Below are 23,327 nucleotides of genomic sequence, written 5' to 3'. Positions count from 1 at the left end.
GCAGGAAGTCACTCAGCAGTAAGGTGAGCCGTGCTCTGGATCCTATTCTCAAGTACTTGGGTCCTAGGAACTGGCTCTCACCTCATTCCTTGTCATTCAACAAGCATGTCACACCCTGGGTCCAGCAGTTTTACTATACTCAATCCGTGCCTATACCCAGGATCAGCAAACTTTTATTCTTAAGGGCCAAAGAAATAAATATTTTAGGCCATAGAGCTCTCTGTCACATATTCTCACTTTTTTTTTTAATTTTTTTTTAAAATTTATTTATGATAGTCACAGAGAGAGAGAGAGAGGCAGAGACACAGGCAGAGGGAGAAGCAGGCTCCATGCACCCGGAGCCTGATGTGGGATTCGATCCCGGGTCTCCAGGATCGCGCCCTGGGCCAAAGGCAGGCGCCAAACCGCTGCGCCACCCAGGGATCCCACTTTTTTTTTTTTTAAACAACCCTTTAAAACTATAAAAACCATTCTTAGTTTACAGGCTGTATAAAAATAGGCTATGAACTGAATATGGCCCTGACCCCTACTCTGCTGAATTCCTTTCATTCCTTAAAGTCCTAAGGTCCTGCTATAACCTTTCTAGTCCAATCATCTACTTCTGGACTACAAAATCCAAGGCTGTGACACTCCCAAAGTGTCAGCTTCTAGGCTGTGCTGTTTCTGTCCAAGACAAATATATGTGGAAATATATTTGTCTTGGACCTGCCAGACTTCCCCTAGGGTTGTTGATCTTGACTTTTTACTCAACTTCCTACTGCAGAGATGTTCCCAAATTTTCTCTTCCATCCCAGGAGGAGGCTGAACCCATGTCCAGGTTCTGACTTTGCTGATCTGGAATGTCTACCACCAGTTCCTGGGTTTTAACCTGTAGGCTGAGTGTGTGTGGCACAAACAGAAACTCACAAGGACATGACAAGGCCACCTCACAAAGGAAACACTGGTTGTCTTCATTTTCCTTATTCTTCAATCCCAATGATTAACAGATTGTATATTTCTTGGGCACAAAAATTTAATGGCTAGTTATATATGAAATTTAATTTCTGGCTATGCTTGACATTTTATCTGATAGGGGAGAAACAATTCATTTATGGAGTGTGACTTTTGAGGAAGACTATTCTCTCGTACAGTTTTTTGTGAGGGCACCAGGCTTGTTACTGCTGAGAGCTACTGATGACTGACTAGCTCTTTGTGGAGGTTAGTAAGTAGAGGCAACACACATTCTATTGTTGCACAGTCTGTTTCTTCAGAAGGAGCATGAGGATATTACTTTATCATGTTCCCTTTACACTAAATCGTCTCTCCTTACAGAACTGGCCACCTAAGTCCAGCTTCTCAACATCCATCTTTCTGATTCACTCTCTGACTCGAAGAAATGGCTACAGTTCTGTCCTTCTATCTAGGAGAGTTGTGATGCATCCCACATGCCATCTGACTGTGGATAACATAGCCAAGAAGTTTTGTTATTCAGTAAGAATGAATAACGCCAGGTGGCCATGAAATGGGTGTGTGTTCTCAGAGTAGAATGAACTCAGCAGTCACTTAAAGATGAAAAAGCCGGTAGTGTTGGCCATTTTTGCCAATGAGCCACCAACAAACATGTTTCACCCTTGACCAGACACAATGACCTAAAATACACATGCAAGTAACTTCAGACACTGAGGAAGGCATTCAGCCACCCTGTCATCTGACAGATGCTCTCCAAAGAGGTGACGGACTCTCTTTAGAAATTTATCTTTAGGGTACCTGGGTGGCTCAGTGGTTGAGCATCTGCCTTTGGGTCGGGTTGTGATCCCGGGGTCCTAGGATCGAGTCCCACATCAGGCTCACTGCGGGGAGCTTGCTTATCCCTCTGCCTATGTCTCTGCCTCTCTTTCTGGGTTGCTCATGGATAAGTAAAATCTTAAAAAAAAAAAAAGGAGAAAAATTTATCCTTAATATGGTAGATCGTTGGTATTTAATATGGTAATATGGTATATCAGATTCATGAGTTGACATGGCTGTCTGTGGTTAAAATACTTAACCATGGAAGTGAACTTGTTAAACATAAAGGAAAATCAATCTACTTCTTAGACTGCAGTGTTTGCCTGGCTGGGCGGCTGAAGGTAGAGTTGGGGGTGAGTGAGCATGAGCCCAGCGTGGGCCGTGGGTGGTACGTGTGGAGAGGATGGTATCCTAGGATTAGCATTCCCCCGTCAGGGCAGGCCCCATCTTCCTCAGCACTGTGGTTCTGGGTTACTGACCTTTTCCAGCCCCACTGAAGAGCAAGCTGTGTTCTCCTGGCAGCAAGCTGAGTAGAGAGATCCTTTGAATGGGAGTTTACTCTTGGCTTTCTTTGAATAAGCTGCTTTCGCAGTGAGAAAAGCTTCTTACCTCCCCAAAGTAGCTTGTACTTGAAATATACTGCTTCTAAGAAAGGGTTGTAACTCTATCAGAGATTTCACTGGAATTTGAAGCTACCCTTTCTGCATGGTTTGACAGTATACACTTGTACTGGCCAACAAGGGATCTTTTTACTCAACTCCCATAAAGTTTTACAATGTATGATTCATTTCAGAAATGAGACCTGATAATGCAGATTTACCACAATGAGAAGCCTGCCTTTAAAATGTGATTTAATGATGCCTATACTTATTCACTGACATCTTTATAAAACTGTTAGTGTGGAAATATATTTGTCTTTTCGAAAATAAGTCTTCCTTTTACAAGTATCACACAATACAAGAGCCATGTATTAAAAATGCAACAGAAAGAGTAGCAGTGGTCTAACTATGCTGAGACAACATTGCACTAAGCTCTGCCTTCTTCCAATTCTGGCTACACCACTAGGCATGGCGAACATCTCCTCCCTTCCAGCAACCTTCACTCATGCATGTGATTCCCCAGCTCAGAGTGCTACTATAACTAGAGGGCAGAGAAAGGCTCTCCAAGGTCACACGGATGCAATAATGCTGTAAATAAACAAGCTACTGATTATGATTTAATGCTGCTTTTCTTCCTACCTTAACTTGGTTTATGAGCAGATCTTGATGATTTAACCTTTCAGCCAATTAGAACAGAAGGTTTGATTGACAGCAAATGAATAAATAACATTTTAGTGCAGGAGATAGAATCATCCTCCCCTATTAATCAGTCCCTCTGCTCGTGTGCAGGTAACACGATATTTATCACGCCACTCTGTTACAGTCCCTTGGGGTGTCATTTCATGGCCTACCAGTAAAAACTTCACATTTACAGCAACTGCCCCTCTATTACTGTCGATAACATCTAATTGATATGTCAAACCTCCAAGGAATGCAGTAAATTGAAACGCTGCCTCCCCCAAAGAAAATAAACTGCAAACAGGTAAATCAGTACCTGCCTTCATATAATCACCCAGACGCTTCCTGTCCAAAAGCCTCCCACTGCCACCCTCTTCACTTCGAGCTCAACACCCCACTGCACAGACACACAGGCCGAGACCACACTACCAGATTCCTGCCCACAGAATGTCAGGGAATCCTGAGCACAGCCCAAGACAAGCCGCTGCATTTAAATCATTTTGCCAGTGAAAGCCCAGCTAGGCTGTGGGCGCCACAAGCATGATGAGGTGTGCAATTTGAAAGAGAGCAATAACAGCCCAATAACAACACTGCAGATTTCCCCCGAACACCAGGCAATGCTGTCAGAGATGTGATCTCATTTACCTTCCAAATATCTCTCCAGTGTGGGGAGGAGCTGGAATAATTATTTATTGTTCAGGGGAAGAAGTGAAACCCAGAGAAGTTAAGAGACTGGTCTAAGCACTTATCATGAATCGGATACATCTGACTCTGAAATATAAGATTGATCTTAAAAAACAGGGCTTATTGCCACTCAAATATAGCACTTAACAGTATCAATAAAAATGCTTAAAAATCACAGTGATGAAGAGAGAAAGGACTAAATTAGCATTGATAATTCAATCATTTTATTTACTTAACAAAAGAACCCTGAATTTAATAATGGACAAAATGAGATGCAGAATATAATCCCATGGAGGCACCATGAACTGAACAGGTTCTAGCTGAAGAACACATAACACGCATCTCTGTCTCTCAGAAATAGGAACACCCACATCTATCAGAAGTAAATTAGACATCCATATGAAATATTCACTTGTAACGAGATGGGTGACACACATGGAAACAGGGGTGTGGCCATATGTATTCTTTCTGGCATCTCATTCTCGCTCCCCCTACTGTTTTCTTTACCGATTCTGTACCTTTAAATATTTTTTTAAATAGATCTGATGTGGGGTAAACCAGCAGAAATGAAGTTATGATGCTGAGTTTGGGGAAATATTTGTGGATTATCACAATAAATAATTTAAAAAGAATTCTATTCAAAAGAATTCCAACAGCTGATCCCATTGAACGACAGTGAATAGCTGTTCTTCCAAACACGGGAAGTTACATTTCAGCTGAACCTTTTATTTTATTTCCTTTATTTTTGTTCTGTTCCTTTCTTTTTTTTCTTTTTTTTTAAATTGGCTACCCACTCCCAACATCTTCCCCAAATGTTCCCAATTTCTCATCTTGCTTTGGAATCCCTGTCTCGATCTTACTTCTTCTTACAGTCTTTTGGAGTGGCTGGGAGTTCTTTATAATTCTGAAGTATGGATAATTCAGTAGTAAGATTTATTTGAGTCTTATGGCCCTACACAACCTCTTTTTCTAATTCCTCTCATTCCTTCTCTTGGATTTATCTGTCTTCCTGGCTCAGCTGGCAAGCCCCTGGCCTTCTGAGCGATATTCCTAATGTTGGACATGGTCATGAGCATCCTTCTGGATGAGGGCCATCTCATAATGATGAGAAAGAAAAGGACTGTCAAAACCCAGTGTCCCTGCTTGGGTGAAGATGATCCTCAGGGCAAAACCAATGTTGGATGAAAAATATTTAAGAACCTTGCACAAAGGTTTTAGGGATTACTAGCCAAAGTACATACAATGCACAAAGAGTAGAAATAGAGAGGCTCTGTCTACTGGAAGGTCTGAACATGGGTAAAGAAGTACCATGAAAGAAAGGTACAAAGGTAACGAAAAATGTTTGTGAAAGAGTAAGAACTGCAGGAGAGAAAATGATCCATTACTGAGCTAAACACTAGTATGTAGCTAATCTAAGTAGAGAGCTTTCTTCCCATTTCTAATTTTCATGATTTATATGTTTAATCAGAGTTATCCAAATATCACCCATTACAAACTTGCAGCTTAATATGGGGCTTGTTTCAGAGTGTGTCAGGTAGCACTCACATTACTTATAAGGCATGGTTGTTCAGAATGGAAGTGTAATTTCAAGGTAATAATGAAATGTAATGCAGCAATTCCATAATCTAATTAGGGTAAACCCATAACTATGGCTCAGAAAGTCACGTTTAGTTGAAGGTAAGTAAATTCTGATGGAATTCTTGCTGGTAGACGGTAGGTGGGCAATTGCTTAATGAGCTCCTGATAAGATAGAGACCTATAGTCACCATGGACAGGAAGATATGAAGGGATATGCTTTCCTTGTGGGTGCTCTCCAGAGCAGCCTAGTGCATTTGTCTCTACATGCTTGGTCCACTTACCCACATCTATGCCTCTGGAGCCTCAAAGCCATCCATCCCTTCATTTCCCACAACACCATGGCCAAAAGGAACAAGAACAAATAAGTTAAGGAAGTTTCCACCACTTGCCCAATGATGTGTCCTAGATATCCATTTAAATCCGGTCACCAGCAGTCAAATTCAGAGGTCATGGGAAGAGGCAGGATGCTCAGGGTGCAAGAGGAAACTAATCTAGCAAAACTGGTGAAGGTCAACGATCTCTAGAGTTGGTAAGATCTAGGAGAACAGAGACATTCTCTGGCTGTGAAGTTGTCAATGTCCTCCTGGGAACCCATTCCTTCAGTGACTCAAAAATATTAATATATGCCAGGCATTATATGGGCATTGGGAATGTAAATATAAACAAAGGAGACAGAGTCCCCCACTTTCCTGGAACTTAAAGCCTACTGCAAAGACAGAACTTAGTAAGTAAATTACAGATAACAAAATCATAAATTGTGATAGGTGTTATCAAGGAGAAGAACACAGTACTAGGAGAGAGACTAAAAGAGGAGGCCAACTCCATTTCGGCTGGAAATAGTCATTTAACCAGCTTGTCTCAAGGGTCATTTGAGCAGTCAGGCAAAGAGCAGAGAGTAGGGACTACCTAGGAGAGTACAGAGAAGTGTCAGAAGCAACTCTGGACTTCAAGGAGCTTATGACCTAGTCAGAGAGATCTAGTGATGTCTTTTTTTTTTTTTTTTTTAAGATTTTATTTATTTATTTATTTATTTATTTAATTTATTTATTCATTCATTCATTCATTCATTCATGAAAGACAGAGAGAGAGAGAGAGAGGGAGAAAGAAAGAGGCAGAGACCTAGGCAGAGGGAGAAGCAGGCTCCATGCAGGAAGCCCGACACAGGACCCGATCCTGGGACCCCAGGATCATGCCCCGGGCCAAAGGCAGGCACCAAACTGATGAGCCACCCAGGGATCCCTGATGTCTTATTTTTGCATAGAGTTTTACCACTTACAGATTCCCTCCATGTACCCTGATTCATTTGAGGCAGGTCTGAGACACACACATAAAAAGAGACTAACAGGGGCAGCCCCGGTTAGCGCCGCCTGCGGCCCAGGGCGTGATCCTGGAGACCCTGGATTGAGTCCCATGTCAGGCTCTCTGCATGGAGCCTGCTTCTCCCTCTGCCTGTGTCTCTGCCTCTCATTTTCTCTCTGTGTCTCTATGAATAAATAATATCTTAAAAAAAAAAGAGAGACTAACAGTACTTGTGCTTAATTGAAAGAGCACAGTCCCTTGGCAGGGTTGGAATATAAGGCTAAAGGCCAGAGGCAGACTGGCTTCTTACTTCCCAGGGGTCCCGAATCCTAGGGCACACCCACCTGCTGTGCCCCAAGGTACTTGCCTATTTCCATCCCTGCCTGTTCCCTAACTTGCCCTCTGTGGGCCTCTCTGCTCCACCACAGGAATGTTAGTTGGGCTCTTTCAGGTTCCTAGAAATAGGTCACCTCAGGTTTTAGAGAGGGGATGGGAGTATGAAGCCCTCTCTTTTGGAAAACTGTTAAGACACCAATCCCTACCTAGGCAGCTGGATTGCACAATTCAAAGTGTAGTGACTCTGGGAAACCACTGTCTTCTAGGTGAACGAGGCTATCGCAATGGAGGAAGGTGAGCATTTGCCCTCCTACAGACATGGGGTGCAGAAAGTCAAAATGGCCCGCCAAGATGATGATAGGCACCCTAGAGACCCACTTCACCTGCCCCTCCTGCAACCACAAGATGTCTTATGAGGAGAAAATGGACTGTGCCTGGAACATCAGAGTCATCTCTTATACCATGTGCCCAGAGGAATCCCAGATGCCCCATCACATATCTGTCAGAACCGGTGGATACGCCCAGCAATTGGATAGATGCCCATTAGGCAGCCCGTCAGTAACAATGAAGAGGACTCAACCCCTTGGCAAGCCAGCCTGCTGTGAACCTGCCCCATCGTCCAGCCTTCTTTGTGTATGAAGTGGGGATGAGTGTGCTTGTGAGTGTGCGTGGCTGTGGGGGTGTACTTGGGGCCATGGCATGGAGTTAAGGCCGGGGGTGACAGGGCCCCAGGGGATTGAACTGCTTTGCTTGGCTCTGAAAGCTTTAACCTGCTGGCTCCTTTACCCTGGTGATCTGTCATCCTGGGTAAGGGCTCTCTGGAACTCTCTAGGCTCCTCAACCCCCTCACTGGCACTCAGCCCATTTGAACTGGACTGCCTGCCATTCTTCCCTGCCTTCCAAGGCCTGTGGCCTGAGATTTAAAGCCACAGTCCTACAGGCCCCTTGCCTGGGTCCTAGTGAAACAGCCCCTTGTTCATATTAAGTCACTTTTGTAGAAGACGATGGGACTGGTTTGCGGATCACTGTCAGTCATGAGCCCTTAGATATAAAGCAGCCATGACAAACAAAACAAAGCAAGATGCAGCAACAGGCAAGTACCTGGAAGCCTTCACAGATTTTTTTTTTAATTTTTTTAAACTTTTATTTATTTATGATAGGCACACAGTGAGAGAGAGAGAGAGGCAGAGACACAGGCAGAGGGAGAAGCAGGCTCCATGCACCGGGAGCCCGACGTGGGATTCGATCCTGGGTCTCCAGGACCGCGCCCTGGGCCAAAGGCAGGCGCCAAACCGCTGCGCCACCCAGGGATCCCGCCTTCACAGATTTTGAGAGAGTGTGAGCCCTTGCTTATGTTACTACCCTGAGAAAGGAGAGTCAGTAAATGGGGACTGCGTGGCACAGGGCCACCAGCAAGATGGTGGGAGTTCCCAGGGATCTAGAAGTGTGGGTTGGCCATGACCAGGATGGGTCTGGCTGGGCAGCTCCAACAGGCCCAAGGACAACACAACAGAAGAGTGTAAGAGAAGAAAGGTTAAGAATCTAGGGGTGATGCCAAGATTTTTGACTTGGGATAAACAAGTATTAAAACTCTCAAAAGCTGAACTGTGGGCCGGAGCACAACGAAATCTCATGGCACTTGCTCAGGTCTGAGGGCACATGTGTATACACGCGCACGCGTACACACACACACAGCCACCGAGTTACCTCCCCCAACATAAGAGGCTTCTAAAGCCGTTTGCAGTGCCATGGGGATCCAATTAACCACAGCATCTCACAAACATTAAAACACTAGTTAGACATGAAAAACACTGCTGTGGCCCATCAAAGGCAAACTACAGCTGATAGAGCAGCTCTGAATAAAACAAAGACCTCAAGACGGCAGGGTTGCTTTGGAAGCAATCAACTTTATAACCACAATTTGACCCAGGATTTTATAGCTGAGACAAGCAGAGGTTTGGGCAGCGTGAGGCTTACTACCTAACACGTGTGTCTTTGAGTGGCTTTCTTAGCCACCCTATACCTCAAGTCCCCCGGAGCAAAGTCACTTAACAGGGAAACAGAATGCTATATTGCAAGGAGATGTGGAACACGTTCTGGAGAGGTGGGTCACATACTGCCTTTCTTCAAGTTTTCCAACAATGCTGAGATTCTGCTTTCTCTCCAGATGAGACCACTTTTGGGGTCTGTGCTTTGAAGTTCTGGCTGGAGACATTAGTGCTGCCACTTACTGTTGTTTTAAGGACACCTATTTATTATGTAGTTCCTAGCTTCTAGTCTTTCACCTCCTGCCTTCAAATTCCTCAGACTTCTAATCCAGGGATTCTCAAAGGACTAAACAATGAGCCTCTCAAAAACAGCTGGAAAATAAAGAGCCTCACTGTGAGGCCTGGCGAGGCGTGGCAGGATGCTCCAGAGCCCTAGGCACAGTCACTGGTGACTGAGCAGCCAGGGCTGCTCTGATGAGGCAGGAGGAAGGAAAGGGATCAACAGTGTGAGGTGGACAAGAGAGCAGGACTGGATGGCCACAGTGGCAGCCAGAGTTAGCTGGCTGAGGAATCGGTTCAAGAGTGCTTCAGAAGAGACCACAGAGGCCTCTGCCAAAGGTCACGAGCCCCCCTCTATGAAGAAAACGAGGGACCACTTTCCCCTGTGCTTGCAGCTCCTCCTGCTGATGAAGGAGAGCAGCCTCAGAGTGTCCTGCTCTTCCAGGGAGAGCGTAATGGAGAAGGATGGTGGTCCTTTCATGCTGAGAACCCAGGCACCTGGAGACTGATCAGTGGTCACACCTGAGAACAGCGGTTCTGTTGCAGTTTGGCACTTCTGGAACAGTATATGTGTGGTACTGTGCTAAGAAGAAGCACTTCTGCCTCTGACTATTGGGCCTGTGGCTGTCCAGCTTCCTGACTGCTGGCCCCAATTCTGTCCCGGGGCACCAGAAGCACAGAGTTACAGAGTTTGTCCTCCCCTCCCAAGAGCCCCCACCCGTCAGCTTCTCACCTGGAATATTGCTTTGGTTCTAGTGTAGACTCTCATTAACTCTCATCCCTAACTGCTGTTTCCTGCTTTTCCATCTCCAGTCTCTCTCACTGCTAGCTCATTCTAGATCCTGTTGTAAGCACAACCTACACAAATAAGGCACACCTTTAGCAGTCCTGTCTTCTACCTGAGGAGAGAATAAGGTAAACTGGCCAGCATGGTATCCAGGGACTTCCACACATGGTCTGGTCCCAGTTTGTCCCTCCAGCCTTCTCTCCAGCTCGCTACCTATTGACACGCTATACTTCAGGGGCAGCCCAGAACACACTGTTGGACAAACCCTCTTTACCCCTGAACCAAGAATGGCCAGTGCCTGGACCTCCCAGCCCACTCTTCAGTCATGCCAAACCACACCTAGTTACCTGAATGCACCAAGGTATTGCACATCTTGTGTCTTTGCATGCCTTTTGCCTCATATGTGCCTCCAAATCCCCTTCCTTATCCCAGATGGTGCTGCAGCCAGCATCCACTTATCTTTCAAGATTCAATCTAAATGCTACTTCCACCAAGAGACCTTTCTCAACCCTTCTAAGGTCACTCCCTCCACTGTGTCCCCACTGTACTCAACAGATACTTCTATGGTGGCATCTGGAATACTTTACTGCATATATATATGTCTCTGGACCAAAACTGAGCACCAATAAGTTTAGGGACTTAAAAAAAAAGTGGCACAGGATAGATGCTCATCAAATATGTGTTGAAGATATGACTAAAAAATGTTAGTGCCAGCCTCTGGAGGCCACAGAATTAGTCTCTTTTCTACATGATAAATCTGCATACATTTTAGATTATTATCAGGGGCACCTTGCTGGCTCAGTCAGTGAAGCATGCGACTCTTGATCTGAGAGTCAGGAGTTCAAGCCCCATGTTGGGCATAAAGTTTACTAAAAAAAAAAAAAAAAAAAAAAATCATTATCATGACATCATAACTCCCTAAGTCTTGTCTTAACTGGGTCCTGTTTTATCCCTGGCTCCTTCAGTTCACAGCACTACCCACCCCGGGCCCTAGCCCCATCTTCATGAATCAGCTTCCCAAACTCTCATCACCTGGTTATTTTCAATGTACTTCCTCAAGCATAGACATGTGTCCTGACCAACACAGAGCACAATAGGAAGGTCACATGGGCATCTGGACACTCTGCACCCGGTGTAGATTAAGACTGCCCAAAATTTATAGCAGCTTTATCCTACCATTAGCTCATATTGAGTTCGTGGCCAAATAAAAACCACAGCTTTTTCACATAAACATTTCTCAAGCTTGACTGCCCCCATACTGTACTTGGGACAATTGATTTTCTGAACCTCAATGGAGGGCATCACATTTACTCCCATTAAATCCCATCCTGTTGGTTTGGTCCCACTTTTTTTTGGTCCCACTTTAGAGGCTAGGGAGGTCATTTTGAATCTCATGTCTGCCTTTTGTCTTCTGTCAGGGCATTGATAAAAACAGTGAAATGTTGAAACGCCCAGGACCGAGGACAAAGTCAAAAGGTATATACCAAGAGCTCTTTCCCTCCTCTCTGGTGTCTCCATGTTGGCTCCCAGCCTGTTCCATCAGCAGTATGTTCTCCACAGCCAACCATTCCCCACCATCCCTGCTGTCACCAACCTAGTCCAAGACCCTGTCATGTCTCTTTTGGGTTATAGCAACAGCCTCCTTACTTGTCTCTCAGTTCCTTATTTATCTTCCTCCAATTCACTCCCCACACAGTCACCAAAGTGATCTTTAGAAAACGGAAATCAGTTCATAGTACTCCCTTGCCTAAGACCCTAAATAACGCCCCACTGCTCTTAGGCTGAAACTCATACTCCTGCCCAACACCTGAAGGTCACATATGATCTGAGAGGTACTGGCCAGTCCATCCCATCTTGCGCTGTCTGGCCTCTTTCTCAGGCTTCAGCAGCACCAGCTACCTTTCTGTTTTGCATACACACCAAGTTCATTTCTCCTTCATAGCCTTAAATTTTCTTGAAACTCTCTTTCCCTAAGCCTTTTGTAAGGCCTGCTTCTATAATACTTAGCTCGAATGTCACTTTGTCAGAGAGGCCTTTCTGAGCTCAAGAGGCTGCTTTTTGTCTACCACAGTCCCATCACTACCTATATACTCTCCTGTTTGATTTTCTTCACAGCATTTATCAGTAGTTGAAAGTTTATTTATCTGTTATGGCTTGTCTCCCCCCCACACCCCACAAAGATGTAAGCTTGATGAAAGTAGGTACCTCATCTGCCTTGTTCAGTGCCTAGCACTTGGTGGGTGCTCGTTTATTTGTTAAGGGGATGAAAAATAGTGAAAATTATGGAATCAGGAGAAATAAAGTATATTTGCTATGATTTCCTTTGTATGAATAAAAATGGTTCTTGGTTCCATTCTTACCACTGTTATTATCAATTCTGCTTTGTTATCAATATTTTATGATGCCATCAAAGAATCAAATAGAATTACCAGTATGGAGTTAGGTCACACAATAATTGGTAGTAAAAAGGCATTATGTGGGATAACACAGACATGCTACTTAAAAACCAGGCACTCTGAGAGACCTCTATGATGCTAGTGCAGAATTAACATGTCACATGGAACTCTGTGGTTATAGAACTAGATTGCTTTCCCATCAAAAGAGCTATTTATGAGGGCTGTTGCTCAATCAGGTCAAATTCATGTAAATGTCTCCAATCCCTGCATTTATATATACTTATTCTAGTGTAACATTAGGGGCAAGGATCATTCTGATTTCAAATTTTGAGTTTTATTGACTTAAAACCCCTTACAATGGCAGTATAAGGCTCTATAGTAGGGACTCCTACTGTTGACCAAGTATCCAACACATTATGTGGGCTATGAACGGGACTGGAATAGTTCATCAAAAGCCTGGCAGCTCATCCACCAGAATGCCATTAAGCCAACCCTCCTGAAGCCTACACTGGCTCTCAGTGGTCTGCTGTGGCCTAGCCACATGTGAGGAAAATAGGGCCATTTTTCACTATGTCAGGAAGGCTCTCCTTTCACCCCAAAGCCTCAGAATGAGATCTCTGGATTTGCAATTATAGATTAAAAATGCATTAGGGGTGCTTGGGTGGCTCAGTTGGTTAAGTGTCCAACTCTTGATTTCAGCTCAGGTCATATCTCAGGGCCTGAGATTGAACTCCATGTCCGGCTCTGCGCTGGGTGTGAGGCCTGCTTAAGATTCTCTTTCCCTTTCCCTTTCCCTCTGCTCCTTCCTCCTTTCTTCCCCTTCTCTAAAAAAGTATTAGAGCAGTAATCCCTGGTCCAGCCACACAGCTCTGGAGAGAGCCATAAGTGGCAAAAGGAAGAGGTGGGGTGGGAGCAGGAAACAGGAGAGAAGGGAAGAGTGAATCTCTTACCCATACCTCTCCTCTTCCTTCTCAAAGGAACTGCAAGGAAAAGGCAGAGAGAAGTTATGCTTCCTTGCTTCTGTGAGTCAAAGTTGCAGGGGGTCTGGAATCTGGAATTGGCTGTAACAGGGCAACATCCGGGCCTTCCCACTGCACAGAACTGTCCCTAGTCCTTTGTGGACTGGCCTGGGAATGCCCACTGACTTTATTTTGTTTAAAAAATAACAGCTGTTGTGTGACATAATTCACATACCATAAAATTCACTTTTAAATCTTTTTTTTTTTTAATTTTTATTTATTTACTTATGATAGTCACAGAGAGAGAGAGAGAGGCAGAGACACAGGCAGAGGGAGAAGCAGGCTCCATGCACCGGGAGCCCGACGTGGGATTCGATTCCGGGTCTCCAGGATCGCGCCCTGGGCCAAAGGCAGGCGCCAAACCGCTGCGCCACCCAGGGATCCCAAAATTCACTTTTAAAGTGTATAATTCACTAGTTTTTAGTGATATTCACAGTGTTGTGCAACCATCACCACAATCCATTTTAGAACAGTTTCATCTCGCTCAAAAGAAATCTATTACCCTTTAGTAGTCATTCCGCATTCTTCCCAACACCGTTGGCCTCTGGGAACCAGTAGCGTACTTTCTATTTCTATGGATTTACCTATTCTGGACATTGCATGTACATGGATCATACAATACATGGCTCCTTTCACACAGCAAAATGTTTTCAAAGTTCACCAAAGTTGTAGCATGTATCAGTACTTCGTTCCTTTATTTATGACCAAATAGCACTGTGGATATACCACATTTTGTTTATCCATTTATTCATCCATTGACAGACTTTTGAAATGTTTCCAATTTGGGGCCCTTATGACTAATACTGCTGTGAATAGACACTCATGTACAAGTTTTTGTGTGGACGTAGGTTTTCGTTTCTCTTATATGCCTAGAAGTGGAGTCTCTGGGTCCCACAGTTCCTTTCTAATGACTATGTTATCCATGAACTCCTCAAGTTCTAGCTGTGACTTTTAAGTCCTAGATCAGGAGATGGATGATCTAGATCCTGCAGGCACACCAATACGTACTGAGCTTCTATCAAATGGCAGGAGTGTGGTAGTGAACAAACCAGCTTGGAACAAACTGCCTTCCTTACAGAGAAGAGGTAGGCAAGTAAAATGCTTTCTTCTGAACTCTTTAAGTGGCTTCATCACTTAACCAGGCCTGAAATCCTCCCCTCCCTTGCTAAGTCTGTGAGTCCAGTTTCAGGACTGATCAAGGAAGGGCAGCTCCCACATTTAGCTTGAGTTGGGGATCTGGCTATTCCAGGTTTAGTCTGGAGAGGTTGGGTTGGGCTTCATAAAGCAGATGACACTGAGCTGGGCATAAAGGATGACCTAGAATTCACCAGAGAAGGTGGAGGGGGTGGGGATGGACACTAAAGACTAGCACTCGAGGTGGTATTAAGAACACGTGGATATTTCACGAAGATGAGAAAGTACAGATTGTCTCCAGAGAAGGAATAGTAGCCCACAACACTGAATGCAGGCAGCATATACAGAAGCAAGAAGAGATGAGGTGGCTATGATGTTTGGGGGCTGACTGTAAGATCTTGCATGTCAGGCAGAGACATGTGGATTATGGACAAGTGGTTATATGAGAACTGTGTTTTATAATGGCAACTGTAGAGGCAGAATGGAAGAAAGACAAGAGGTGGAGGGAGAGGCCGCAGAGACCAGCTGAGAGTTGGTGAGAAGGCAGAAGCAAACAGAATTGAACCAGACAATGAAGAGAAATGGGTTGAGTATTCTTAGATGTTTCTAGGTTAGGGGGATGTAGAAAAGGGCATTAGCTTGTATGTGGCAGTAAGGGAAGGAGGAGGGTTGGATGAATGGACTCTGAGGGGCCCTTGTTAGTAGAAGACACTGGGTCAGGGCTCCTGGGTAGCTCAATCAGTTATGTGTCTGCCTAATTTAGCTCAGGTCATGATCTTGGGGTCCTGGGATTGAGTCCTGAGTCAGACTTCCTGCTCTGTTTCTCCCCCTGCCCCTCCCTGCCCATCTCATGTGCTCACATGCATGCTCACTCTCAAATAAATAAATAAATAAATAATCTTAAAAAAAAAGACGACAACACTGTGGGTCACTGTGTGAGGCTGGTCATGGGGGTTTCCCCATTCCCTCTCTCGGAAAGTACCGAGCCCCACAGGCTGCCACCGTACCTTGCTGATGGAAGATGCTTTCGTGGGCAGGGTAAAATGAAGAACTCTAGCTCTCTTGGCTCATATCTACCAGAGTGCCTCAAGCCTGAAGGAAACCAATGAGATATTTTCTGTTACCACCTCTCTACACATACCAGCCTCTGAGAGACACAAATACACACAACTGGGGTTGGCATAGTTTCTGCTTCCTAACAGATCAGTGAGCCATCCGTCTGGCAGGTAAACTCCACCTCTCCCACTCTAACCTTTCTCCTTTCCTGAAGAAGTTCTTTTTTCTTTAAAGACATTTTCTTATTGATAAGTTTGACATGTAACTTTCTGTAGGTTTAAGGTGTATAGTGTGCTACTTTGATACATTTATATATGATGATTGCCACTGTAGCGATATTTATCACATTACATAATTATAGTATGATACTGTTGTCTATATTCACTGTATCGTATTGTGCATTAGAGCACTATGACTTAATTACTTCTTGTTACAAGTTTGTACCCTTAGGCACTATCAATCTTACCCACCAACCCACCCCTGGTAGCCACCATTTTACTTTGTTTTCTTATAGATTTGGCCTTTTTAGGTTCCACATATAAATGATAGTATTTCTCTTTCTCTGACTTATGCTGCTTAGCATAACGTGCTCTACGTCCACCCATGTGGTCACAGATGGCAGGATATCCACCTTTCCCAGGGCTGAGTAATATTCCATGGTGTAGATGTACTATATCATCTTTATCCATGGAATGCCTTAAGTTCTTCAGAAAGTCAGAGAAGCTCTCTTACTGAAATATGACATTTTTGTTTGGTAATAGGCTGAAAGTTTTACCTTCCAAGGGCTTCTGAGGGAGGCCAATGATGTAGAAAATCTGCTTTCCAGGGTTCAAGAAAGAGTTCAGTGAATTTTCAACCTCACCCAGGTAACAGGACAATGAACATAAACACAGTACCAACCCCGTGTCTCATGTGCTGTGGGTGCTCAAATATTTGTTGAAAGAAGCCCCTTTTATACATTCCAATGATCAGAGATACATAAATAGCTTCAGCTGAAGTATTTGGAAGAAAGGCTAGGACCATCAGCACCAGTTCAACAGCAGACATGAAGGTGATCTTGCCTGTCCAGGCTGAGGAAAGTGCTAGAGGAGCAGGAATGAGGTAATACGTGCTCCACATGGAACAGAATTCTTGCCTAAGCTGAATCCTCTCAGCAGGAAAATAAGATGGATACTAGAGAAGGGCCCAGAAAAGTTTCCACCATATTCCCCAAGAAGCTGAAGATAAATAAAGATTCTTGGGATCCCTGGGTGGCGCAGCGGTTTGGCGCCTGCCTTTGGCCCGGGGCGCGATCCTGGAGACCCGGGATCGAATCCCACGTCGGGCTCCCTGCATGGAGCCTGCTTCTCCCTCTGCCTATGTCTCTGCCTCTCTGTCTCTCTCTGTGTGACTATCATGAATAAATAAATAAAATCTTAAAAAAAAAAAAAAAGATTCTTAAACAGAAAGAGGTAAAAGATACAAGAGAGATGTAGTGTAGTATAAAGCTCTTCCCAGAAGTTTCTTGGCTGTCATTGGACTTGGAGCTGCAGTTCATTTAATGAGGCCTTTTTAAAATGAGTCTCTCTGGAGCACAGATTGGTATCACATAAAGAGGTCAGGCTTCTTCCTGCCCACTCCAGCAAGCTCTTCCCAGGGGATGCTTGGCTCATCCTGGGGAACCATTCCCTTCCTGAATACACCCACTGAGGTCCAATGAGGTTCTTAATTCAACATTTAGGCAGGGTGGTCACACCTCCTTGGATGGGAGACCTCTTCTCTCCAGACCTGTAGGAGGGCTCAAGTTTTTGATCTTCAAGACAGAGAGCAAGAACTTGGTTTGGATTAGTTTATACCTCACTTTCTGTTCTTCCCTAGTGATAACCTTTATCTAATTCACTGTAAGTCTGAAAAATCCCTGTTAGCATTCCATTAGAAAAAACTGTCCCCAAAATATAACCACTCATTCACTCAAAAGTTCATTCACTTGCTCACGAACCATTTCTAGGCTACCATATGTCAGCCTTTGTGCTGAGTTATGATGATTCAAAAATAGGTAAGACATAGTCCCTGACCCTTGGGTAATCAGACAAATCTATAAATATATCAGAGACAGTCTTTGCAGCACATAGTTAATGGCTATAACCATTATAGTCTCCACACCAGCAGTGGGTACTCCGAGAAGAGCACAACACCCCCTCAACCCCATTCTGTGATATCCAGCACAGGGCTGGACAGAGAACAAGGGCTCGATTAAAAGTGCTCCAAGGACAGTTTAAACACAGCTACTTTGCTATTAATGTGGCTTCACTGTGCCTGCCAAAACCTTTCACTTCTTACCTTTTGGCAGATAGAGCCTAATACCAAGCAACAGCCCTGCTACTAGATGACAGCAGAGTACGCTCTGAGGGTGGATGACCTTTCTATTCATTTAAACAACTCAACCTTTCTCAACCAGAACAGTCATCTACCTCCACTTGTGAACCTGAATTCGGCTGCCACATTTGCATGCATAATGTATTGAAAAGCCTTCTTTATAATGTTTACTTCTATGTTTCTTCTAAATGAAATCACTGAAGGGCATATTTGATTTTCAAATCAGTTTTAAAACATCTGCCTTCTAAAAAAGTGAGAGTAAAGAGATAAGGCTTTTAGATTACAGGCAAGAGCTAATTATTTTAACTGATACCATTGTGTCCAGGCTAAAAATACAAATGTTAAAACATTCTGAATGCATTCCCACCATCTAATGGATGTTAATATTTCATTAGCAAAAGGCTTCTCGTCATGAGTTATGTACTTAGTGATTGTAGAAGGAAAAGACTAACTTCCTGACCCTTCTTTCAACACGAACTCATCTAACCTCATGCACCTTTGTTTGTTGTTCTATGTGACTACATTTCTTTCAAATATAACTATATCTCATGGCTTCATTTTCAGGAAGTTCAAGGTATTTAATATATTGCAGGGTTTTTTATGTATTTTTTTTTCACTTCCCGACAAGAATATTTGAGGTTGCAAGCTTATCTCTGGAAGTGGAGCTCCTTGTGGCTAGGATGTGACAATTAACCACAGTTTTTGGCGGCAGGGGAGATGAGAGAGAAGCAGCTGGGGGGTCTGGTTCTACCTCCTATGTAAGAGTTTACTGAAGTTTCCATATATTTTTTATATGTATAACACACATGTATGTTGGTGTCTGTATATCCATCCAGCCAACACACTATCTTAGAACTTTAGAACTGCGGTATGCAAACTTTAGAAGGAGTATTAGAGACAAATCCATTGTATTTTATCATTTATGTAACTATTTCACATTTTTGTTGCTAAGATAACAATTCACTGGGCTATTTTAATAAATTTAGCTCTAAGAGCCTATAAGTAAGCCTTGTTTTAGGAGTGGTGTTTTATAGATGTGGAGACAGAGTTATAGGCAGAGTAAACGACTTGCCCAAGGACATTGGGCCAGTCTGCAGCTGAACTGTGGCTGAGAGCCAAGCCTACTGATTTCTAGTCCAGGGATTTTTATTTTGCATTTTATGTCATTCATGTGCAGTTCAAGTTGCCATACTGCTCCCTTTTCTTCCCAGTGACAAGATACTGGTGAGTACTTCAAGAACAAAACCAGTAGCATAAAGGCGGAGACTGAAGTAATTTTACATTAAATCCAACCAATTCCAACACAGATTTTCACTTTTATCCATGTGCACGTTACTTTAACCACTAGCCTGTACCTTTCTCGGAGGCAGGGTTCTGACCTCCCCCTCAGCTGAGGGCCCGGGATGCGGTGGATGAGGATGCGGTGGATCAACAGTGAACTGCTGACCCACAGGCAGCCTGCACCTTACACTCTTGGTAGTTATCTGGGGCGGCCGAAATGCGAGCATCAGCCTGCTCCTAGGGGCTCTTGACTTCTGCGGCCAGGCGGGGTCATGCCTGGCAGAGTTTCAACCTCACAGCAGGTACTTCACAAAAATGGATTGCATAAAGGTCTGCATCAGCTTCCTGTCAGGAAAAGGGGAGTCCTGAAAGAAGGCAGGCCTGAACAAGTAGAGCATCAGCTAAAGTGAAGCCAAGGGCTGGCTATGTTTCCCCAGCCCTAATCTTCTAGAGAAAAACCTTCAGGACTGATGCACAAATCTAGCATCAAAGAGAGAAATAAATCTGAAATCTGAGCCTGGTGAGGAGGACTCGGTTTCGGTGTGAACTTCATTTGGCTCTCAGCATCCCTGGCTGAAGCGGAACAACTGAAGTTACCAATTCCTAGGTTTAAGATGGAGAGGGTCAGTAACAATGATGAGCCTGATGTGTTTATTTTAGCGGCAAATGGTCCCAGACCTAAGGCGCATATCAGATGGAAAGGCCACTGGAGAATAACTAGAAATCAGGTAAAACAAAACAAAACAAAACAAAACACGATAACCAAGATATGTGTAACCAACATTTCCTGTTTTTATCAAAATGTCTGCTTTCTCCAGAGGTTTTCATATGTGACTATTCCTTTGACCCTTAGTTAGATCTTCCCCTTTTTTGTGCCATGGTCTCTCTTTCTCTGGCAGTGTGGACCTATGAACCCCTTCTCAGAATGTTTTCAAATGCATAAAAGCAAACATGCAAGGGAAACTAATGGTACAGATATATAATGCTATCCACAGACCCTTTGGGGAAAATGACATTGAAAGGCTCCTGGCTGGAGGTAAAAAGAACAGGTCTCCTCGCTTGACATAATTGTGAGACACGGCTCAAGATTTCAGAACCTGGATGGAACCTGAGACTCCAGATCTCCTTCTACTAGGACCCTCATTTCTCAAGAAAATTTAAGTTTGATGTTCTTATTAAAGAAAAGGAATGTCTCATTTAAGAAATAATGACGACAGCAGTTTTTATATTGCTTCCCTATGTCCCTTCCCCTAGACCCCTTCTGGGATCTTCTTTGCTTCCTCGGCCCCCCATTCTAAACAGAATGGAGACCAGGAATTGGCAATGCTGGTACAAATTTTAGATCCTCTCTTTGAAAATACAGCTCTGGTTTTTCCATGCCCCCTCACCTTACTTTTCAGCGTTGTCAAATTAACAAATCATCTGACCCATACATTTACAAAGGAGAATACTGTCTGTAACGTCATTTCAAACAACCTAGAAAGCTAACCCCCAACCTGAAATCTAAATACCCATCATCCTAAAGGAAGCTAATCAATGACATCCAAGTCAAATGCAGGGCAAACCGCTTTTGCTTTGAAGGAAAGACCCTCACTTTTATCGCGACTGTCTGCCAACACATGATGTAGTATCTATAGTGGGGGGTCTCCATGTAAAGTTGCTAAGTAAGAGTACTTGAGAACTATAAATAGTAATTTAACTAAATTAATCTTAGTAAACTCCAAAGACAACATGCGAGGCTAGAAATCAAATCCCAATAAACAACTGAAAAATGGGCACCAAGTAATACTAGGACTCCAGAGATTTCAGGAGAAAATGGGCTGTTCTATTGGTACTTGATTAAAAATCTGCTTCCACCTGGGTCATTGCATTTCATGGACACAGTCAATTCAGTTCCACATGCAGAGTGTCAATGGAAGGCCCTGCGGGAGGAAGCAAACAAAAGCAATAGCTTCCCAAACCCCAGAGCCATTGCAATGGTGTATATCTGGATTCAGATGTGGGAAACAAAGAGCTATGTGGGTATGGATATACAAAATGGATCAGAAGCACTTTCTCTGAGCAACACGGTAAACACTGGGGTCTGTAGGAAACCTGGTCTCTGCCCAAGCACACACTTCTCCTAACCCCTTATGGATCAAAAGTCTAACTCAGTAAAAGCGTGACTTGCTTGCTTTTTAGTTCTAATAAATTGTCTTCATAAACTGCACACTATTTCTTCTGTGTTTTGGATGAATTTTCAAGCAGACGTGAGAAGCAATCATTTGACTTCAATTTGCTGTTTAGGTGACACCTAGAAAGAGTCAGCTGATAGGGCAGTCTTTTTTGACATGTATGTTGTTTTTCAACTAGACTATTGGCAAGTGGTCTACTCTTTTCTTCATGACCCCACATGGAGCTCTGCACATGGAGAGGATCAATCTATCACTCTGAGGAAGAAATGCAACCTTTTGTGCCAATGATTGTGCCACAATCATCTTTTAAATGAGAGGTAAGCTCGGGCAACTTCCATATCTTAGTTGCCACCACTCATCAATATCCTAGTGTTAGCAGGTCAGATACATCGAAGTGCCAGGCAAGAAATCTGCAGGATGGCTAGCTCTGTGACAGATAAATGGCAGTGCCCAGTGTTCATGGAAGTACCAGGGCTCCCATCAACATGATTCATGAGACTTCCCTGATGTCACAAAATCAACAGCTGTTGGTCTTGCTTAAGCCATCTGATAGGGGTTAGTGGTTACCAAGAGGCCTACAGAAATGGATGAATGAATAGATAATGCAAGCAATATCTCAGAAAGGGAGAAGCCTGTATAACGAAAAAGCGATCTTAATTTATTATAGGAAAACACTGAATTTTATGGTGTTCTGAGCATCTTCGGAAAGTCAGGAAATGACTTTAAATAGAGGTGGGGAGGATTTCATTGGAAAGCTTGAGTCCATTGCTCTTCTGAAAGTATTTCCCAATGATTAAAAAAAATCATAACCAGAATCCCATCCAGTCTTGACAGTGTGTGACTGGAGAGAAAAGCACACAGCATAATAGCCCTTTTCCTTTCTCAGGGAAGAGCACCAAGTCATCTAGGGTGAATTCACTTTATACTTAAGATATAATCTCTTATAGGAAATTTAAAACAATAACTTGAGACTTGGCAGTTTGATCATCCAAGCTATTGGGCTAAGCTTCAAACTACTAATCCCTTGAGGAAAAGCATAGCCAGGAGACACCTAAAATGAGCTTAAGAATGTATATAGTCATTTTATTATAAATGGCTACTTCAGAATCATTTTGTTTGACTTTGACTCTTTCAAGGCAAGATTAGCCAATACACATTTTGGACACACTTGGAAAATAACCTGTCAATCTATCTGTGAAAAGAAAGATGCCTCTGAAAATTCATCATATTGGTGGTGGGGGGGGGAACCGACCCACATTTTGGCTATTGCTAAAAGCCAAGCAGAAACCTCCTGTTATCAAGGATAAGTGGAAAATTACTGATTATATGGTATTACACAGTTTACAGAAACTGCAAGTGCTCATTACAAACTGCACATCACACTTATCATCAGAGAGGGCAGCCAGAGCATGGGCAGGGGCATGCAACAAAACATGTTCAGCTTGCTAAGCCTCCCTGTGGCTGAGGTTATTGTTACCAAAAAAAAGTAACAAAGAAGTGGACTTGGGCTGAGTGTACAGGCTGCAGCCCTGACAGGTCTGGGAATATCTGTGCTCAAAGAAGGGCATACTTGAACTCCCATCTAGTAGGCTGAAGGCAGAAGGAGTGATCTTTATCTATCCAGGCCAAGCCCATTTCCTTCTATACAGCGTGTGTCCAGATTTAGCATGCTGCTTGTTCCCATAAATGTTATGCCTCCTGATTCACTCTGAGAAGATCTGGTCTGGCTGAGTGTGTCAGAATCCACAAATGCCCCTATTTACATTTGGATCAAGGCCCTTCAGTTACTATGGTCCTGAGCTGATTGGAAAAGTTAAATTAATGAGCCTATGAGAGGAGGAAACTGTCCAGCCAGCACAGTGCCTAACCTAGAGCAGTGGCTCAGAGTCTGTCTGCTAAGTTAATGGATGCGTAAACAGG

General features: G+C 43.7%; 1 protein-coding gene and 1 pseudogene across 6 annotated transcripts in view; one reads left to right on the top strand and one right to left on the bottom strand.

The window, feature by feature from the left end:
* Positions 1 to 23,327, bottom strand: part of BTBD9 (BTB domain containing 9) — a 416,334-nt gene that overhangs the window by 38,689 nt on the left and 354,318 nt on the right. Inside the window, exon 11 of one of the 6 annotated variants that reach the window (XR_013383586.1) lies at positions 15,549 to 15,633. The exons of the other annotated variants lie outside the window; for them this stretch is intronic. The gene's annotated coding sequence lies outside the window, so the exon portion shown is untranslated. The remainder of the gene's footprint in view (positions 1 to 15,548; positions 15,634 to 23,327) is intronic. 6 annotated transcript variants of the gene reach the window in all.
* On the top strand, positions 7,210 to 7,733 carry LOC144316895 (transcription elongation factor 1 homolog pseudogene; annotated as a pseudogene).

Source organism: Canis aureus, chromosome 7 (genome assembly GCF_053574225.1).
Source record: "Canis aureus isolate CA01 chromosome 7, VMU_Caureus_v.1.0, whole genome shotgun sequence".
Taxonomy (NCBI): Eukaryota; Metazoa; Chordata; class Mammalia; order Carnivora; family Canidae; genus Canis; species Canis aureus.
This window is presented reverse-complemented; position numbering and strand designations above follow the sequence as displayed.